The 18,862-nt window shown below is 67.9% G+C and overlaps 1 protein-coding gene across 1 annotated transcript in view; it reads right to left on the bottom strand.

The window, feature by feature from the left end:
• Positions 1 to 15,458, bottom strand: part of SLC45A4 (solute carrier family 45 member 4) — a 69,677-nt gene extending 54,219 nt beyond the window's left edge. The window contains exon 1 of the mRNA XM_062187935.1: positions 15,410 to 15,458. The gene's annotated coding sequence lies outside the window, so the exon portion shown is untranslated. The remainder of the gene's footprint in view (positions 1 to 15,409) is intronic.
• Between the last annotated feature and the right edge of the window lie 3,404 nt (positions 15,459 to 18,862).

The following is an 18,862-nucleotide window of genomic DNA, read 5'->3' as shown; positions in this document are numbered from 1 at the left end:
GACAGCGGCTGGGAGCCAGCTCCCAACTCTCTCATTCTTTGCCTTATTTGCCACTCAGAAAGAGGAGAGACCCCTCCTGCTGCACGGGACACAGGGACCCCAAGACAGAGGTTGCGCCACCAACACACACAGCCTGCCAGGACTCGGGGCCCCCACCCTGTTCACCCTGCTACTGCGGGGTCCCCCCGACCCCCACGGTTCCTGCAGCAGCTGCCGTTCTGGAGGGTCTGTGCCCTGCCCGCGTGCTGTGCAGAGCTGCCGCCCCACCCCGGGCCCCAGCCTGGCAAAGGGTCCCCCCGGGGGGGCCCTGATTTCCTCCCAGTGCCCTGGCCATGTCCTGCTCGTCCTGGGAGCTGATCAGACGCTGGCTGCTGCCTTCCACACAAGGTCGCCTCGCTGTCACAGCAGCCACAGGGGAGCGCGGCTAAGCCACAAAGGCACCAGCTCGGCAGGCCCTGGTCCCCAGCCGCTGGCTCCACTCACAGTGGCAGGACCTGAGCTCAGCCTGAGGACAGAGCAGCCCGGCTCCGCAGACAGGACACGCCCCCGAGGCAGCCGGCCTTAGGCCCAGCTACAGCTCCCGGGAGGGCTTTGCCCACTCACACGGACCAAGGACGAGGAGGGGAGGCAGGAACACGGTCCTGCCTGGGGGAGGGGGCGCAGCACCCACCAGGGCAGAAGGAGCAGCTGCAGGCCACAGAGATGCCCAGGCTGCGACCCACAGGCAGGGAGCGGCAGCGACCCCAGACGGAGCCCTCGCCCTGTGGATGTTCCCACGGTGCAGGTGCACGGGCACACGGGGCGCTGCAGCTTGGGGCAGAGGCAGGGGCGCCTGCTGGAACCTCTCCCGCCGTGCCAGCTGAACTGCAGAGACCACACACATGCGCGGGCCTGGGGGAGCCGCCCCCTCCTGGGAGCTGTAGGCCAGACCCCGCCGTGGGGTCGTGAAGCATGCTTAGAGGAGTGCAAACACAGGACACGGGGCCGGGCTGGGTGCTGGCCTTCCAGAGCCCACTACGCCGGGTACCACAGCTCCGCCTTCCCCGGCCCCCAGGAAGGCAGGGTTGGCGCTCACAGCCTCCCAACCCCCTGCTGGGCCCTGGGGACAGACAGCAATGCAGGTGGCCGCTGCCACAAATTCTGAAGACACCACCCCGCTGCCATCGGCCACCCCTCCATGATGCGCCCCTCAACACGCACATGAACCCCGAGCCCCCCAGGAAGCTCAGGCCCGTCGCCCTGGAGGGACAAACTCCCCGCACCAGGAAAACCTGCTGGGCCACCAGAACGCACAGGGCCCAGGGACGGCGTCTCCCGTCCACTGCTCCACAGACCAGCTCTGCCCCTCTGCCGGCTGCTCTGGGGGATTCTCCCAGCACCCACGCACAGGCCCCACGGCTGCTTCCCATGATGGTGGAACTGGGTGGGCACACGGGGGCTGCTGCAGCTCCGCAGGTCACGCCGCCAGCCCACCCTGGCACAGCTGCTCGGGTCCTGGCTGCTCCTGCACCCTGGGAAGCTGCGGACGATGGTCCAAGTCCTCGGGCCCCTGCCACCCACGAGGGAGACCCAGATGGAGCTCCTGGCTGTTGTGTTCGCCGGGCAGTGAACCAGCGGACGGAGGGCGCTCTCCCTCTCTGCCTTACAAATCAACCCATCTTTTTAAGAAACGCACGCACGTGCCACGGAACGGCGCCCCAGTCCACCCCAGGCCACACACGTGACGGCGGCCACACACCACAGGCGAAAGCTCCCACGACACGGTGCTCGCGGCCGCCGGCGAAGCTGCAGACGCCTGGGATGCAAGCCCTCTCTCTCTGTCTCTGTCGCTCCGCCTTCCAAATAAACAACTCTTAAAGCCAGCAGAGCCTCCCGTGGAACGCCGTTCCGCTGGCCACAGCCTCACACAGCCCGTGTCCCCGCGCGTCCTGACCAGCCACGGGGCTCGGTGGTGGTCGCACAGGGGGAGCGGGTCCTCTGCGAAGCCGCCTGGAGGGACCCTCTGCGGGAGAGGTAGGCGGGGCTCAGAAGCGAGACTGCCCAGGGAGCAGGGTGTCTGCCCACCTTCCCCGCACCGGGCGGGCCTGGCTCTCACCACCACCCTCTCCACGCCTGCCCGGGGGCTCAGGACTGGGGAGAAAGAGCAGCAGCTCCCCGCAAACCTGCTGCACCTCCCAGTGAGCCCGGCCCAATTAAACTAACAGTCCACGGCCGCCCCGCCCTCGCTGGCATTTCCATCACCTGATACGGGATACGGGAACGCTGGGGAGGCCTCCTCCGGTAACACGCCAGGGCGTGGACGGAGGCCTCGCCTCTCCCCCCAGGTCTCCCTCTGCCCAGAATAGCACACCTCAAGGACTCACTTAATGTACTAGGGAGAAGACACCAGCCCCGCCTACCTGTCTGACTCAGCACCCCGAGGCTCTGACAGGTGAGGCGCCAGGTGTGCGCAGGCAGGGGGGAGGAGGCCCGCGGGAAGGGGGGGGCAGGCTACGCCCTCCTCCCCGGACCGCCCAGGGCCAGCAGCCTCGCACCTCCAACTACTGATAGATGTGGATGGGGCCCACGGAGGTATCTGCAAAAGAAGATGGCCTGGGGGCTCGGGTTCCCCTGCCTCGCTCTCCAGGCTGGCGCGCAGCTGGCTCCCTGCCGGGCCTGGTGCCTGGCAAACTGCTCTTGACTTGTGACACACCCCCAGGGGGCCAGACGGGGGGCACGGGAGGGCCGGGTGGGCCCCAGGGAGGGAGTCGTCCCCCTGCCCCCACCCGGCTCCCGCACACCCTGCCCACCTGCTGAGCACAGGGACAAGGCCCCCGGGGCTCACCTGTTCTCACCCAGCACCTGCCAGCACACCCCAGGCCATGAGCCCGGCCCTCTGCTGGCCTCCAAGGCAGCCACGGTGCCCCACGGTTCTGCTTCTCAGAGTCAGGGGATTCCGTCCAGAAACCGAGACAGCCCCAGGCCCGGACGGCCGCCAGAAAGCCCCCGACTCCGCCAGTGCGCCCCGCTCTGCGCACTGCACCAGCTCGCCCCGGCCAGGCATCCACACAGATGCGGGGTGAAGGCGGAGCGGGCCCCTCCTCCTCCCGCGGGGAGAACACAGCACACGGACCAGGAGCACCTGCGGCCGAGGCTGTGGGCCTGGTCTCCCGCCTTGCAGCCCTCGAGGCCTCCGTGGCCAGCGGCTGCAGGCAGAAGTCAGTGGCCCCACAAATGCCAACGGGTCTGGGGCCGGCATCGCACTCCCTGGCACGCAAAGCTGGGGTCCTTGCGGGGGAGGGAGTCCACCACACACACAACCCCAAGGCCGCGGGAGGGAGAAGATGCTGGCGAACACGGCCCCGGGGAGCAGAACAGGGCTGGGCCCAGGAGGGAAACCATGAGGAGCAGGGCTAGGAGCATGCCTGGGCCAACCCGGTGCCGGACGCCGCTCGTCAGAAGCCCCGGGAGCAGCCAGGCAGGAGCCGGGGGCAGGACGTGCGCGGCGACGCAGGAGTGGACAGCCTGGGAGACGCTCGAGCTCCCGGCCAGGGTAAGTCAGCCCAGCCAAGTCACAGCTGCAGGGAGACGCCACTTTTCCACCAGTGACCACGGACCGGACACGGCTCCTCGTGGGAGTACACTTCGGGGGAGCTTCTTGCACGCTGCCCAGCCGGCCACTGTGGGCCTGTCCCCCCCACACCCAGGACCACGTGGTGGACAAGAGCTCCGTCCGCCCGGCCCCGCCTTCCCAGCAGCCCTCAGAGCTGGCCCACAGCAGGGACCGGATGGGGACCCTGCCCATGGAGGGCCATGCCAGCTCTTTAGCCCTGACGGCCACACAGGCCCCAAGAACTTTGACAGCCAGAAACCGACAAGCGGGCTGCGGTGCCATGCGCCACGCAGCGCAGACGTGACACGTGTAACCACGCAGGCTACGTGCTACGACCCACAGGGAGACAAGAATGTGACAATGACCCGTGCGACATTCTGCAGCGACACTCCTCTACTCCACGCAGAGCAACGCTGCCACGCTCAGCCCTCGGTACCGGCAGGCTCCACGGCCACGGGGGCAGCCGGCCCCTGATGCAAGAGCTGCAGGAGAGGTGGCTGTGTGTGTGCTGAGCGCCACGCCGGGGCTGCCCGGGGCTCTCTGCAGAGCCCTGAGCGCCCCTGGCTGGGGGTGGGGGGGAAGGACAGCTGGGTCCCGCAGGCTCCGTGCTGGCATCAGTGCGGGCATGAGGCCTGGTGCAGGGCCCTCTCTGGGGACTCTGCTGCGCCGCAGGGAGGCCCAGCCTCGCTCAGGGCCAGGAGCTGCACCCGCCGCCCGGCCTGGCGAGGCGTCCCTCCGACACATTTCTCAACGTGACATTGCTCAATGCTTCTGGACAACCTTGACTTCCCGGGGCGCTCGCGGCTAATTTTAACTCCCCTGCGTTCTCCCACAAGGCCCTCTGCACAGGTCGGACACCGGCCAGGGCCCACGGCGCACGGCAGCCCACCTGCTCCGGGGGAGCACCCGGTGAGCAGGGGGCCTCTACACGCAGACCTAGACGGGGGGGGGGGGGGGCAGGGAGGAGCTCCCCGGGCCCAGCATCATCCGGGATCCGGGGAGCACAGAGCCCTCGGCAGCATCTGAAAGGAGCCCGGGCCACCTCAAGACCCCCGAGCCGGAGGTGGGAGGGGCCGCGTTGCGTAACCACCTCGGCCGCTTTCACAAGGAGGTCCTCGCCGCTGCTGCTGCCTTCAGCGCTCAGTTGAGCAATTAGGGTCAGAGCGGAACAGCAGATCCGGCCAGAGAGGCAGGAAGACAGGTGACGGATGCCGAGGGCCGGCAGGGCCGGCAGGGGTGGGGACCCCGCAGACTCAGGCTGTGGGGGGAGGCAGCCATCGCACTGCCGGGTAAGGACGCCCTTCTCGCAATGGAACAAAGCAGGCGGGCGCTGCGTCGGGCCGAGTCCCGGGCTAAGTGGTATTTTCTTGGCTCGCCCCGGCGATAATGAGCTTGTTTTGAACCTTCCGTGTGGGGCATTAGCTCATGCCTTGTGCAGCGTAACCCAGGACGGACCCAGCCGAGCAGACGGAGCGAGAAACAACGGAGTCAGCAAAACACTGGTTTCACATTTCATAACCAAAACACGAGCCATACCCAGATAAAACGCTAATCTCCTCCGCGCGTTAACTCTAAACAAGAGTGCGGGCGTGGAAGACAACCCTGCCCCCTCCGCCGGCCCGGCCCTGGAGCCTGTGGGGGTTCCTCGGGCGCCACAGCCCACGGAAACCAGGCCTGGCAAACACCCCAGAGGCGCCTCAAGGCCACGCAGCCTGGGTGTGCACCTGCAGAGCTGGGACGGGGCCTGGGCACTCATGGGGGCCCCAACACAGCCCCACCAAGGTCACTGCTGCTCGGGGCTCCTGCGTGGCCCCCTCCCCCAGGCCCTGTGCCGACAGTTTCACAGTGTCAGCGCCACCCCAGGAAGCCGCACGCAGAGTGGCCTCAGGTGACCAAGCAAGCTCTCCATGGCGGAAGTGGGTCCGGCACCCACAGCCCCTCGCCCCCTCCCTGGCGTCCCCTAGGCCTGCTGCTGCCTCCTAGCGGGGGTCCTAGCCCCGCCCATCCCCCCTGCCTGCCCTCACTCTGCCACCACCGCCTGACCCCGACAGCACCAGGGTCCACCCCATGCAGTGACCAGCGGCACTCCACGACACGTGTACACACGCAGGGGCTGCGGGGAACCGTAACCCACACCCAGCAGGCCCAGAACCGGCAGCCCTCCTTCCACGCCAGCACGCCCACAGACACGGGCTGGACACAGACCCTGTAGGTGCACAAGAGCCACGGCCACCACTCTACCGAGGGCAACCAGCTGGCCTCGTGCCCAGGGCGGGTAACGCCTGGGGGGAGGAAGCAGCCCGAGGCCAGGCAGGCGCTGGGCAGCGGAATGCCTGGGACCCACACCTGGCTCCAGCTCCCAGCTGATGCAGCTCCTGGGAATCCCGGCCCAGCCCTGGCCACTGGGGGCGTTTGGGAAGGGACCCAGTCCCTCTCCCGCTCAAATGAACGCTTAAAACACAAAGCCGGGGCGGGCACCGTGGTGCCGGGGAGGCCTGCAGTGCCTGGTGTGAGTCCCAGCCGCGCGCTCCCAATCCAGTCTCTGCGAATGCGCTCAGGAGGGAGCAGGGGACGGCTCGGGCGGCTGGGGCCCAGCCACTCGTGTGCGAGACCCAGATGGAGTTCCAGGCCCCGGCCGCACCCTGGCCCAGCTGTGGCGGCTGTGGGCATGGGGGTGGGGGTGTGGGGGGTGAAGAAGCGGATGGCAGATCTCTTTCAAATAAGGAAAATGATGTTCTAGAATTCTGGAAGACTGCTATTTAAAAACCCGAAAAGCAAGCCCCACCAGGCCAGGGCTATCCACCACTTCCCCACCGCCATCACCCCTGCTGGCAGCCCGTGCCTGGCACACAGCAGGCGCTCAATTCAGGCCACGGTGAGCACCAAAGGAAGCTGGACCGGGAGCCAGGCGCAGCCCCAGGCAGCAGGAAGGCATCCGAGGGACCCTCAGCCCCGCCCCAGCCTGGCTGCACGCGCCACCAGCTTCCCCAGAACCACCTTCCTACCCCTGGCCGCCCCGCCCCAGGGCAGGGACGCCGGAGCCCATGCGGCGACACAGGCCGTGCGGTAGCAGGTGCCCACGAGATGGCTGCAGGAGCGAGCCCAGAGAAATGGACTGGGATCAGAGCGGCACACCGGGGGGGAGGCCAGGCCCAGGCTAGCGCTGGGAGGCCGAGGCAGGGGCGCGGCACCGGCTGGGCTCCACGAAGGACACTCCGGGCCATGCAGCCTCAGGTCACGAGCCAGCCCCCTGCGGGGGGGGGGGGGGCAGCAGGTGGGCCGGACTCCACAGAGGCCTGCAGGCCGAGGACAGCCGAGGACAGCGAGAAGGGCCGGGGAGATGGCGAGGAGGGAACGCCTGCCCGGCAATGCGCTCTCCGAGGACACAGGGACAGGATTCTCCCGCCTGCTGGGGGGCCCTGGCGCTGACAGGACCCCCGAGGGAGTCTCCGAGGGCCTCCCAGCCCCCACAGGCACTGGCGGGCACACCGCAGGTGGGGGGACCATGGGCAGTAAGTGACCTACTCCTGCCCACAAGGACGGGCTTCCTGTCGCCGTAAGAGTGGCAGGTGGGGCACACGGGGCGGTGGGGGCTGCGTGTGGTGGTGCGAGGGGTTAAGCCAAGGCCTGGGATGCCCGCATCCCACGCTGGAGGCCTGGGTTCAAGTCCCAGCTCTGCTTCTGATCCAGCTCCCTACTAACGCAGAGCCCCGAGGGGCAGGGTGACGATGGCTCCAGTGCTGGGGCTCCTGTCCCCAGCGTGGACCCAGACGGAGCTCCTGGCTCTGGCCTGGGTCCCCGGCATGGGAGACCCAGAAGGAGCTCCTGGACCGGGCCTGGGCCCCTGCCCCTGTTGTGGGAGATCCGGATGGAGCTCCCGGCACCTGCCCGGGCCCTTGGCATGGGAAACCCAAATGGAGCTCCTGGCTCCTGGCTCCGGCCTGGGCCCCTGCCCCTGGCATGGGAGACCTGGATGGAGCTCCTGGCTCCGGCCTGGGCCCCTGCCCCTGGCATGGGAGACCTGGATGGAGATCCTGGCTCCGGCCTGGGCCCCTGCCCCTGGCATGGGAGACCTGGATGGAGCTCCTGGCTAAAGGTGTGCAAGTCGGCCCCCCATGTCAGGGCCCCATGCCACTGAGCTGTGCGCAGCTGCCAGTCACACGCCTCCCAGCACGGCAGTCCAGGGCTCAGCCCCGAGGCGGCCACCATGGGGCCCCTGCCACCAGGAAGGCCCACACACCAGGGGCTCACCACCCCAGCCGCCAAAGTAGCCTCTCCTTCCAGGAAGCCCTCCGGGACGCCTCGCCCACGACACGACCTTGTGCCTCCTGGCTCGGCCACATCATCTCACTGTGCACAGGCTGTGTCTGCCTGGGACGGACGTGTCTCCCACGTCCCAGACGAGATCTAACGCCACAGGTTCACAGCGGTAACCGGGGCGGGAGCCAGGGCCCGAGCGTCAGGGTGCCCAGGCCGCTAACCTGAACCCCGGCTCCCAGGGGCGGGGTCGCTCTTCTCTGCCAGCATCTGGGGACCCAGCAAGGAGGCGCTCCTGGAGCCGCCCTGCCTGCGTCTCCGGCTCCCAGCCCCCGAGGCCTGAGGAATGATGGCTGCTTTGTAGCTGCCGGGTCTCCGGCTCTGTTACGGTGGCTGGCATGGGCGGGGGGCACGGGACAGAACTTCGGGCTTCTGGCCTGTACAACCCGCTCGGCCTGGCACAGAGTGGAGCCGTCACAGCTGCCCCCCCACTCCCCCCCACCCCCACTCCCCACCGCCCGCCGCGGGGACCCCCACCGGGAAGGGACACGCCCGGGCCGCAGCAGGCAGCAGGCATGTCCTCATTTGGCCTCCAGGGCTCAGGAGCCACAGCAGAGGCCCAGAGGGGCACGGTTCTAAGGGGACTACAAGGGACCCGGCCCCCGCTTCCCAAGCCCTATCGTAGCCAGGCAGAAACCACGGCATGGGGCGGCCTGGCTCCCAGCCTCTTGCTCAGACCCACGGGGTGAATCAGAAACCTATCTGGCTGTGACAACCACAAACCGGCGCCGGCCACAGGCCGTTATCACACACGGCGCCCGCCGCGGAGAGCAGCCAACGGCCACCGCCCAGCCGGCCCGATAACCCCCCACCCCAGCCCCGCCACGGTGCCCGGGACCCCGCGGCCGGCCCTCTGCTCGCGTCACTGTCAAATAAGAGCAAACCGCCACGGCGCAACCCAAAAGCCCGCTCCAGCTCCAGGCTGTGCCAGTGTTCAACACCACCCACTTCCACGCTGCGAAGTTACCACTCCTTGCCACACACATGCAGGGTCACGCATGGAGCAGAAACACGGCATCCGAGGGCACGGCACACGCAAGCGTCTGACCTCCAGGGCCCTGGGCCGCTGCACCAGGCCGCCGCCTCCCACATCCGAGAGCTGGGCTTCCGCTCCGTCTCCCGGGGAGGCAGCGGTGATGGCTTGACGGCGGGCACTGGCGTTCCCACCACCCACGCGGGACCTGGGCTGGGCTCTGGACTCTCAGCTTTGGCCCAGCCCAGCCCCAGCCCCCACAGGCATCTGGGGAGGACCCCGTGCACAGGAACTTCTCCCCGTCTGCCTCTCCCCCAAATCTAAATCAAGCAATGGCTGTTCTCTCCGCTTTATGTCCGCCCGCGAGGGCAGTGTCAGGCCCCAGACCTTCCCAGGCGGGGCCGGGGCTCAGCAGCCCTCCTTGGTCTTCCCGAGCCTGAGAGAAGGCCGGCCCCTTGCCTGGCCCTGGGGACAGCGAGGGACCCCATGGCAGAAACGACCAGGGTGGGACTGGCTGCTCAAGACGCAGGCATCGCACTGAGCACTGGTTCGAGTCCCGGCTGCTCCACTTCCGATCCATGCCCTGCTGACGTGCCTGGGAGAGCAGCGGAGGACGGCCCACGTGCTTGGGCCCCTGCACCCATGTGGGAGCCCCAGGTTCCCAGCTTCAGCCCGGCCCCACCGGGACTGTTGCGGCCAATGAAGGAGTGAACCAGCGGATGGAAGACCTCTCTGTCTCTGCCTCTCCCTCTTTCAAATCAATCAATCAATCCTCAGAAGAAACAAACAACAAGGAAACAGGGGTGGCTGCCTGGCTTCCCGCTGCTCCCTTGGGGACGGCACCATGCAGGGCCCTCCCCCCCCCAGCACCTTGCAGGCACGGACACGGCTACAGATGGGCTGTGGGGCAGCCGTGCGGCGAGGGAGCCCAGCACCCGCAGTCAGTGAACCTCTCTCACGGGCCCTGCTGGAGACAGGCGGGGCGGGCTGGGGGCTCAGCCGGGCCCCACCCCTCACCGCTCTCTTGCTCAAGATCTACTAACTGCTGGGGCAGACACTTCGAGCGCCCAGGAGCAGAGGCCAAGGTCACCAGGGCAGGGCGGAGGCCCAAAGGGTCAACGCCCCCCCCCCCCACTGTTTCCTAGGAAGACAGGACTGGGCCCCTGCCTCCCCCAAGACTTCTGAGAGGTCCCAGCAGCAGCCCCCAGGGGAGTCCTGCACCCTGACCTCTGCCCAGTGCCCCTCAGAGCCAGGGCGCCCCAGGGACCTGGCCCCATCCTGCAGAGGGTGGCAGCTGGGGGCGCAGGGCCTGCTGGGCGGGCTCGTCTCCCATCCCAGCTTCTAAGGGCTGGGAGAAACGCTGCGTCTCTGGGGCAACAGGCGCAGGGGCTGGCGCCCAGGCCAGGGCACCACTGCCCGCCCTGCTCTCTCTCGGGGGCCCAACGCCAGGAGTGTGGGCGAGAAGCAGGGGACCGCTCCCCGGTCCCCTTCACCGCTTACACCCCAGGGTGGGGGCCCGGCCCGGTCTGGGGACAGAGGCGCTGGCCAGAGTCCAGGACAGAAGACAGGTAAAGACCCAAAGCTGACCCCCCCACACACACCTCTCAACCTCGCCCAGGTCACAGAGGTGCAAAAGCAGAGGGGTCTGTTGCCGTTCTTAAAGCTAAACCCATTTTCCTACCAAATTCCAATTGGCTTCCAGGCTGAAACCAGCCACGGTTTATACTCTGGGACTGTACTGTTCCCGTCCCCAACCTCCTCCTCCCCGCCTCAAGGGGAGGCCCCACCTGTCCACCCCCACCCCCACCCCAGCAGGACCCGCCTCTCCCAGGATCCTGGCTCCCACCCCTCCCTGCAGGGAGCCTGGCAGCAGGGTCTGAGGGGGCGGAGCACAGGGGCCCCACCCCACCCCCACCCAAGCCCCTCCTCCTCACTACCCCACCCCCACCCAAGCCCCTCCTCCTCGCTCCCCTCCACTTCAGACTAGCTTTCCGGCCAATTAAACTGTAACTCAAGGCCCAGTTCCACAGGCTTACATTTTAACCCAACCAAATAAAAGTGCAGGGCCGTGAAGGGAGCGGCCAGGCACTTCCCACGGTGACCACCCCCCCTTGGCATCCAGCACAGGAGTGCGGGAGGGAGGGGCAGGGCTCTGGCCACACGCGTGGACGCTGGACACGCAGGAGAAGCCCCGGGCAGCACGCACGCATGCCTCAGGTCCCGGTGCAGGGCCCCGCGCCCGGCAGGTGCCACCTGCGCCCGAGGCGTCCGTCACCCCCCCCCAGACCAGGGGAAGGCATGCTTCCCATGGAACGTTCCGGCAGCGCAGGTGTGCCCGAGGCACCTTAAACGGAGCCCCCCAGCTCTGTAAGAGCCCCCCAACATTTTATTCTGTGTGTTTAGCGACGCTCTATCAGCCCCAAAGATACACGCGTGCGTCTGTGACCCAAAGCATTTTCCGGACTGAGTTCTCACCGCCCAAACAGCTTCCTGAGGGGCGTGAAGAGCCTCGGCGGCAAGGCGGGAGAGCACCGTCCACCAAGGAGGAGACGCAGGCTCCGCACACGCACGGCTCGCCCGTGGTTCAGAACGCGATTCCAGGGGCCCGGCTGTGACGCAGCAGGCAAAGCCACCGCCTGCATCCCGTGTGGGCGCCGGGTCGAGTCCCGGCTGCTCCGCTTCCGATGCAGCTCCCTGCTCACGGCCCGGGAGGCTCCTGGCTGCTGCGGCCAGCTGGTGAGTGAACCAGCAGATGGAAGACCCGGCTCTGGGTCTCTGCCTGTCAACGAGTGCGATTCGCGGGGCTCCATCAGCACCGTGCACCGCACGGCTCCTGTTAGAACGAAACGCAAGCGCCTTTCAGACGTCTACGACGACCTAGGGACCGCATCTAGGACAGCTATTTAAAACCGGAACGAACAAGTTCAGATGTTAACTTGAAAATACGCCCATGGCTTTGCAAATTTATTTTACAGAACACATGAGCAAAAATGTTTGTAGGCTCTGCTTTCAAGTAATAAAACTCTAAAACAGACATTCCTAATCTACCCATCACCGATGATCAAAGCGCTAAGACATTCCTAATCTATCCCATCACCGACGATCAAAGAGCTGCCTTCTACGGACCCTCGGCTGGCCCTCCGCTTTATGTCCAACACATCTCTTAAAAATAAATGATCTATTTCCTTATCTGAGACAACAGCTAGAGAAGACAGCTCCCACACACTGGTGACTCCCCTAACGGCTGTGATGACGGGTACCGTGCCGGGCCGAAGCCCGGAGACAGGGACCAGCCGGGTGTCCCGCACGGGCAGCCGGAACCTGCTGCCTCCCAGGTCTGCACGAGCAGGCAGAAGCCAGGAGCCAGCCCGGGGACTCCGACGTGGGACACAGGCCAAACGCCGGCCCCTCCAACGCGTTCTTGTTCTTGATAAGCGAGTTCATTCCCAGCGCCAAGACGCCAAGCCCCCAAAAAAAGATGGAAAAGTATTGCTTCCCCATTCCAAACCAAAAACCATACTCGTCTGGATAAATGCGTTTCCTTAAGATGACGACCGGATCGCTGGCAGCGAGCTTACTATTGTTTCCCAGCCTAGCAGCGCACACGTGACTGCCTGACATTGGGCAACTCGGTTTGCACCAGAAGTGCCGCGGCCACGCTCGGCTCCGCTCCGCCCGGCCGTCCCCTGCCGGGCACGGTGCGCGCCAGACTTTTCCTTCCTGTGAAATGGGACAAATCTGGTTGCCAGGCTCGGGCCTCCAGGGACAGAATCCCGAGACCCCTGGGAAAGCTAAAGGACTAGAAGCAGCAGCTCAGGGGCGTCGCGGGCGGACGGCGCCTGCAGAATCCTTCCACGGAGACCTGGTCTGAACACCGCCTCCCGGAGCTGGGCTCAGGGCCAGGCCGGGGTGGAGGGCAAGGGGCCAGCGGGCGGGGAGGGAGGTGTGCTCCCCGGCAGCCGTGGGGGTGAACCCGCGAGCCGAGGCCCTCCCACCTGACACCCCAGAGCTACACCATCAGGGCCCTGTGCTCCAACTTCAGGGGTCTGAACTCAGGACTGGAGAGAGATGACCCGCGTGGGCTGCCCAGGCCTCCCGGGCACCCGCATCCACGCCCTGCGAGGTGGGAGCGGCGCCGGCCCCTCCTCCGCTGGCTGGGGGCCACCTGGAATCCAAGTCTAAAAAGAAAACTCCGCTAATGACACGAGAACAGCGCGCGGCTGCTGCTCCAACTCTGGATGTTCTCATCTTCAAACGCCTCCTCTGAAAGGCACCTGTCTCATAAACGCCGCTCCATCCAAGGGCGGGGGCCGCGACCCCCGGGCAGCCCTGGCCAGGAAGCCGCCCTCCCCGGAGCTGGAGCTCCCCAAACCGCCTAATTCCACAAAGCCGTAGCATTTGATACCGAGAAAGGGGGAAAAAAAAGCTACTGGAAGCACATTTTGAAAGTTCCACGTTTAAACAGATCCTTGTTCATTGATTTTGGTGGGGTAATTAAGCTAATCTAAACAAGGGGACCTTGTCTCGCGCCGGGTGGGGGAGGTGCGGGCAGCCTGGCCCTGCTTGCAAACGCAGGGGTCCTCTCTCCTCTCTCGCCACGCCAGGCCGCCCCGCCCCCACTGCCTCCCCAAGTGCACCTTCGGCGGCCCAACTGCGGAAAACCCGAAGAGCCACAGCCGGCGGGCGTGCAGCCGTGTCCTCGCCCATCCTTGGCTGAAACACGGCTTCCAGCACATTCCGGCCCCGCAAATTACAGATGTGCCCTGCCAGGAGTGCTCCCGAGGCGGGCACGGGCAGTGCAGCTTGCCGGCCACCTACTGCGCTGGCCACTGGCCCCATGCCGCACCAGGCCTGCAGAGCCCCGCTGGCCACCCCCGGCCGAGCCTGGGCAGGGGCACGCAGGAGAGGGCAAAGGTCGGAAGGATGCTGGTGGCCAGAAAGCGCCCATCAGTTCTCCCTGCCTTCCCTCACCACGGACAGGCACACCAACACCAAACAGGGCACAGGGGAGCTGAAACGGCGCTGCGGCAGATCTGCAGGGCACCAAGGCGGCGCCTCCCCGCCAGCGAGCAAACCCAGGAGGGCTGCGACGCCGCCAGGCTGCTGGGACACCGCCTGTCCACTCTCCGATGTGCTCTGGCCATGCGGCAAGGGCCAGAGCTGCAGCACAAGGCGTCCCCGCAGAGGGAGCGAGCGGCGACTCCCCCACCCGCCCTGGGCTCCAGCCGTGCCGGGCCGGCCTCCCCCACTCCCCACGCCAAGGTCACCTGGTCCACACAAACGCACCCTGGTCAGCGTTGCCAACACACTTCACACCCTACCCCGGAGAGCCCCAGCCAGAGCCCACCGGCCTGCGAGGGGCTGAAGACCTAGGGTTAAGGGCGACCTGTGTCTCCACGCTGCTTCACCCGGCCCTGCCCCCGCCCCTGCAGACCCCGAGCCCTCTCCAGGTCCTGCTGGGGCTTCCTGGAGACCCCCTCCCAGGGCCGCAGTAAACCCTACTTTTAGCAGGAAAGTGAGGAGAGTATGCAAGTGTTGCAGGGTAGGGGGTGCTCCTGGCTCTCACGCTCACCCTAGGGTTCCTGGCAGGGCGCAGGGGGGCTGCTGCCGCACCCTACCTGTCCGGGCGCACAGCAGGAGGCAGCCAGCAGCCCCTCCCCGGCCCGGGCGCGGCGAGGCAGCCAGGGGCGGCAGCAGGAGGGGCCCAGCCGCTCGGGCGGAGCTCCACCAGCAGACCCCCGGAAAACGCGCCCATCCGCGGCTGCCTGGAATCAACGCGCGTCGACCCCACCCCACCCCCCGCTCCTGGAGCCCCAGGACGGCCGGCCCGGACGCAGTCCCCGCAAAAGGCCAGGGCCGGCCTCGCGGGCAGCGCGCCTGGGGAGGAGCGGGTTAATGGGCGAGGGGCGGCGCGTCCCGGAGGTGCGGGAACTCCTCGCCGCCAGCCAGGGCTCCACACTGCCCCCCTCCTCCAGGTGGGCCTCGGGGAACGCGCGGACCTCCCGAGCCGGCCGGGGCCGCCGGTGCAGCAGACGGCGGGCGCGCGCTGGGGGGACGCGGCGTGGGCAGGGGCGTGCGGGCCGGAGCAGCCCGGCGGCGGGGACAGCGAGGCGGCAAGTCGGGCCCGGCGGGGGGCCGCGGGGTCGTGTCGCGAGCAGGGGGCGCAGGCCGAAGTGAGAACGGGCAGGGGGCCCGGGCTGGCCGGGCTGAGCTCCGAGAGCCCGAGACCGCGGGGCCACGGCGGCCGCGTCCCGGGGAAGTTGCACGCTCCGGGTGGGGGCGGGGGCGCCCGGGATGCTGCAGGTGCAGCCCGGGAAGGGAAGGGGCCGCGGAACGCGGGCGTGCCCGCGCCTGGACAGAGCTGCAGGGCTGCAGCCGAGCCCGAGGCCGAGGGCGCGCGCGGGTGGGGGCGGGGAGGCGGCAGGTGCCCGGCGCCCAGGTGCCCGGCGCCAGCCGCCCCGGTGCGGGGGTCCGCGGGGCCGGCGGCCCCGGGGCGGGGCCGGGCCGGGCCGGGCGCGGCCGCTCACCTGTCTCCTTCGGCCGGGGCCGCGGGGGCGGCGGCGCGGCGGGGCGGCCGGGCCGGGGCGGCGGGGGCGCGGAGCCCCGGGCGCGGGGGGCGCGGGGGCGGGCGGCGGGGGCGTCCGGGCGGCGGGCTGCTCCCTCGGCCGGCCGGCCGGGCGCTCAGTCAGTCAGCGACGCGGGCGCGAAGAGAGCGCTGCGAGGCTGCGGCCGGCGCGCGGGGACAACGCCGCTTTATCGGGTCGGAAACAGCCGCTCCGCGCCGCTTCCGCTGACGCAGCGCCGGCCCCTGCGCCTCATGACTATGCAGCAGCCGCCGCGGCCGCGGGGCGGGGCCGGGGGCGGGGCCTGCGCCGCGCTCTCCCATTGGCCGCCGCCGCGCCGCCGGCCCCGCCCCTGCCCCGCCCCCACGCGGGCCCCGCCCCTCCGCGGCCCGCGGCCCCGCGAGCCCCCCGCCCGGCCGCTGCGGATGGGAGCGCCCGCCCCCGTCGGGAAGGCTCCGGCGCGTCCCTTTCGGTGGCCGCGGGAAGATGACCCCTGCGCGCCCCTGGGCCTGTTGCGCTCGCCCCACTCCCCCTCGCAGAGGGGTGGGCGAGCCGCCAGACGCAGCCCTCGGCCCTCGCCCGCGGCGCGGCAGGGGGGCCCCGCCCCCGGGTGCTGCAGCCCCCCACCCCACACCGGGCGCCCTCCCGCCTCGCGTCCTTGAGAGCCCCCTTCCCGGACCGGGCCGTGCCTCTCGCAGCCCCTGCAGATGGGGAGGGGGCTGCCAGCAGCTCGGGCCGCAGCCAGCCCCCGCCCTCGCCGGCTGCGTGGCTTTGGTGGAAGCCCTGTGGCTCTCCCAGGCCTGGCGGCCTCCCTCGACCCCAAGGGCCGTCCCCAGGGGCCGGGGGCAGTGAGCCACGGGGGGCGGAGAGGAGGAGCCGCACTGTGTCCTCCGGAATCCGACCATGTCAAGTGTTGGCTGGGAAACGGAGCCACTGGAACTCCAGCCGGGCTGCTGGGGGCGCGGGCAGGCCTGGGGTGCCTGCGGGGTGCCCTGGGCGCAGTCCTGACCGCGGCTGCTGTCCCTGGCGGCGCTGTTTGCACCCCCTCCCCCGAAATTGCAGGTGCAGGTGGATCCCGCGGACGCTGAGATGTGTTTGCAGGACGGGAAGTGGCAGGAGAGCGGAGTGGCGTGGGGAGGGCGCCAAGTCCCTTGTCGGGCTGCTTGCACAGCCCTGGTTTATGGCGGTCGGTGCAGAGCCCAAAGCCACACCTGGTACCCCGGGGGCTTCTGGTCGCCCAGGCTGGGCGCAGCGAGTGACCGGAGCACCCACTTAGCACCCTGAGTCCCGTCTGCCGTAAAAGAGTGGGACCCTGCCTGCCTGGTCCCAGCTGCCGTGAGGCCAAAACACAGACGGGGCTGCTCCTGGCCCACCTGAGTCCACTGAGCCCCCACTCAGCAGCCCAGCGATCCGTGTCTCCGTGCTGTCCCTGATGACCCTACGCCCACGGGCGGCCGCTGCCGCTGCCCAGCCTCACGCCAGCCCCAGAGGGTGGGGAGGGAGAGGGGAGGCTCCGAGTTCGAATTTCTAAATTAGGATTTCACCCGGTCTCCTGCAGCCAGCGCTCCGTACCCACGTCCGGGAGAACGCACGAGTTCCTGGGCGAACGTGAGTGCACAGAGCGTCCTGTGACTGAAGCTGGGGCGCTGAACCCCACTTGTGGAAACACCCACTGACTCAGTCCCGGGAGCTGGAGTCAGACCGAGATGAGTGGGGTTAGGGTGACCATGCTTGCACCGCGTGTGTTCCCCCACACCACGTGTGCGTGTGCGTGTGTGCACACAGGGGGCCGGGGCAGGGCCCTGCACACCAGCCCAGCCACAGGGCCTCAGCCTGGCTGCCACCCACCGAGCAGACCAGGATGTCCCAGGGGCCTGTGGTCATGCTGTCCAGCCACCCGCAGCAGCCTGAGTCATGGGGTCCCGAGAGCCCTCACGCGGCTTCTTTGTGTTCCGCTCCCTCCCGGAGTGGTGGGCCCGCCATTGTGTGAGAGAGAGCCTGGCTCAGGAGAAGCCCCCCGCCCTGCCCAGGGGTCAGAAGACCTACACAGTGGCCTGGCTGTAGCCCCGGGCCATGGCTGGGCCCTCACCTGCCCATGGGTGCTGCGCCCGTGCAGTCACACAGGCCCTGTGTCCCCGGGAGCCGCCCGCTTGGCTCTGCCCCGTGTTGCCCCTCTCTTTAAGGGCTTACCCGTCTTTGACAGCAGGCTTCCCGCCTTGTGCCCTTTGGCTGCCTCCGTTGCCGCTCTGTCTGCAGCCTTATCTCCTCCCCAGCTCGCCTGTGGCTGCCTTGAGCAGGGCCGTGTCCCGGCCAGCATGGCCCTCAGACAGACAGCTGGGACCCAAGGGGTGTGCCGCACCTGCTGGAAGCCAGGATCCCCACCTGGCTTACATCAGCCGGGTGTTAGGCGAAAAGGGTGACGAGTGAGTGAGCGATGCCCGCGAAGCCCCCTCCTCCCCGTCCCCCTGCACACTTGACATCTCCAAGGCCCTCTGTGCAGGGACAGGCCCCGCAACCTGCCTGGGACCAAGGCTGCTTTGCAAAGGAGAGACCCCCACCCCTGCCCGCGGATCGGGTGGCGAACGTGGTGGGGAGGAGAGAGCGTTGCAGGGATGACGTCACTCGCGGCCACCTGCCCCTGCCCCCAGCCTCACCTGTGCCCCCGTCACCCCTACGCCATAGGGGGATTCTCTCCTCTCTCACGCAGCAGCCACTGCTCTGCCTACCAGAGCGATGCAGGCGCCCGTGGAGCGCCCCATGCCTCCCCCGGCCTTCCGCTGGCACACCGGCCGGTGACTGTGGGGCTCGGGACCTTTGTGCCGGCCATTTTCTCTTCCTGGAACGTCTCTGCCCTTGTGCTGGGCAGCCGTGACCGCCGACTGCAGGGCCCCGGAAAGGGGGGAGGCGCGGTTCAGAGCAGCCCTCAGTGAGCCGGCAGGGCTCTGATGGTCCCACCACTAGCACCGAGAAATCCACTCCTTGTTATTTAAAAGGTGGGTTGATTGATTTGAAAGTCCGTGTTACAGAGAGGAAGGGACAGAGAGACATCTTCCATCTGCAGGTTCACTCCCCAAGTGGCCACAACAGCCAGCCCTGGGCCAGGCCAAACCAGGAGCTCCATCCTGGTCTCCCACATGGGTGCAGGGGCCCAGGGACCTGGGCCATCCTCCACTGCTTTCCCAGGCCACAGCAGAGAGCTGGATCAGAAGCAGAGCAGCCGGGACTCGAACTGGCGCCCATAGGGGATGCCGGCACTGCAGGCGGCGGCTTTGCCCATTGATCCACAGTGGCAGCCTCCTAGTCATTAAATTTTAAGTTCTGTTTTCTTTTCTTTCTTTTTGTTTATTTATTTGAGAGAGAGAGAGAGATTAGGACAGTGCTCCATCCCTTAGTCACTCCTCAAATGTCTGCAACTGG

This window comes from Lepus europaeus, chromosome 4, assembly GCF_033115175.1.
Source record: "Lepus europaeus isolate LE1 chromosome 4, mLepTim1.pri, whole genome shotgun sequence".
NCBI lineage: Eukaryota > Metazoa > Chordata > Mammalia > Lagomorpha > Leporidae > Lepus > Lepus europaeus.
This window is presented reverse-complemented; position numbering and strand designations above follow the sequence as displayed.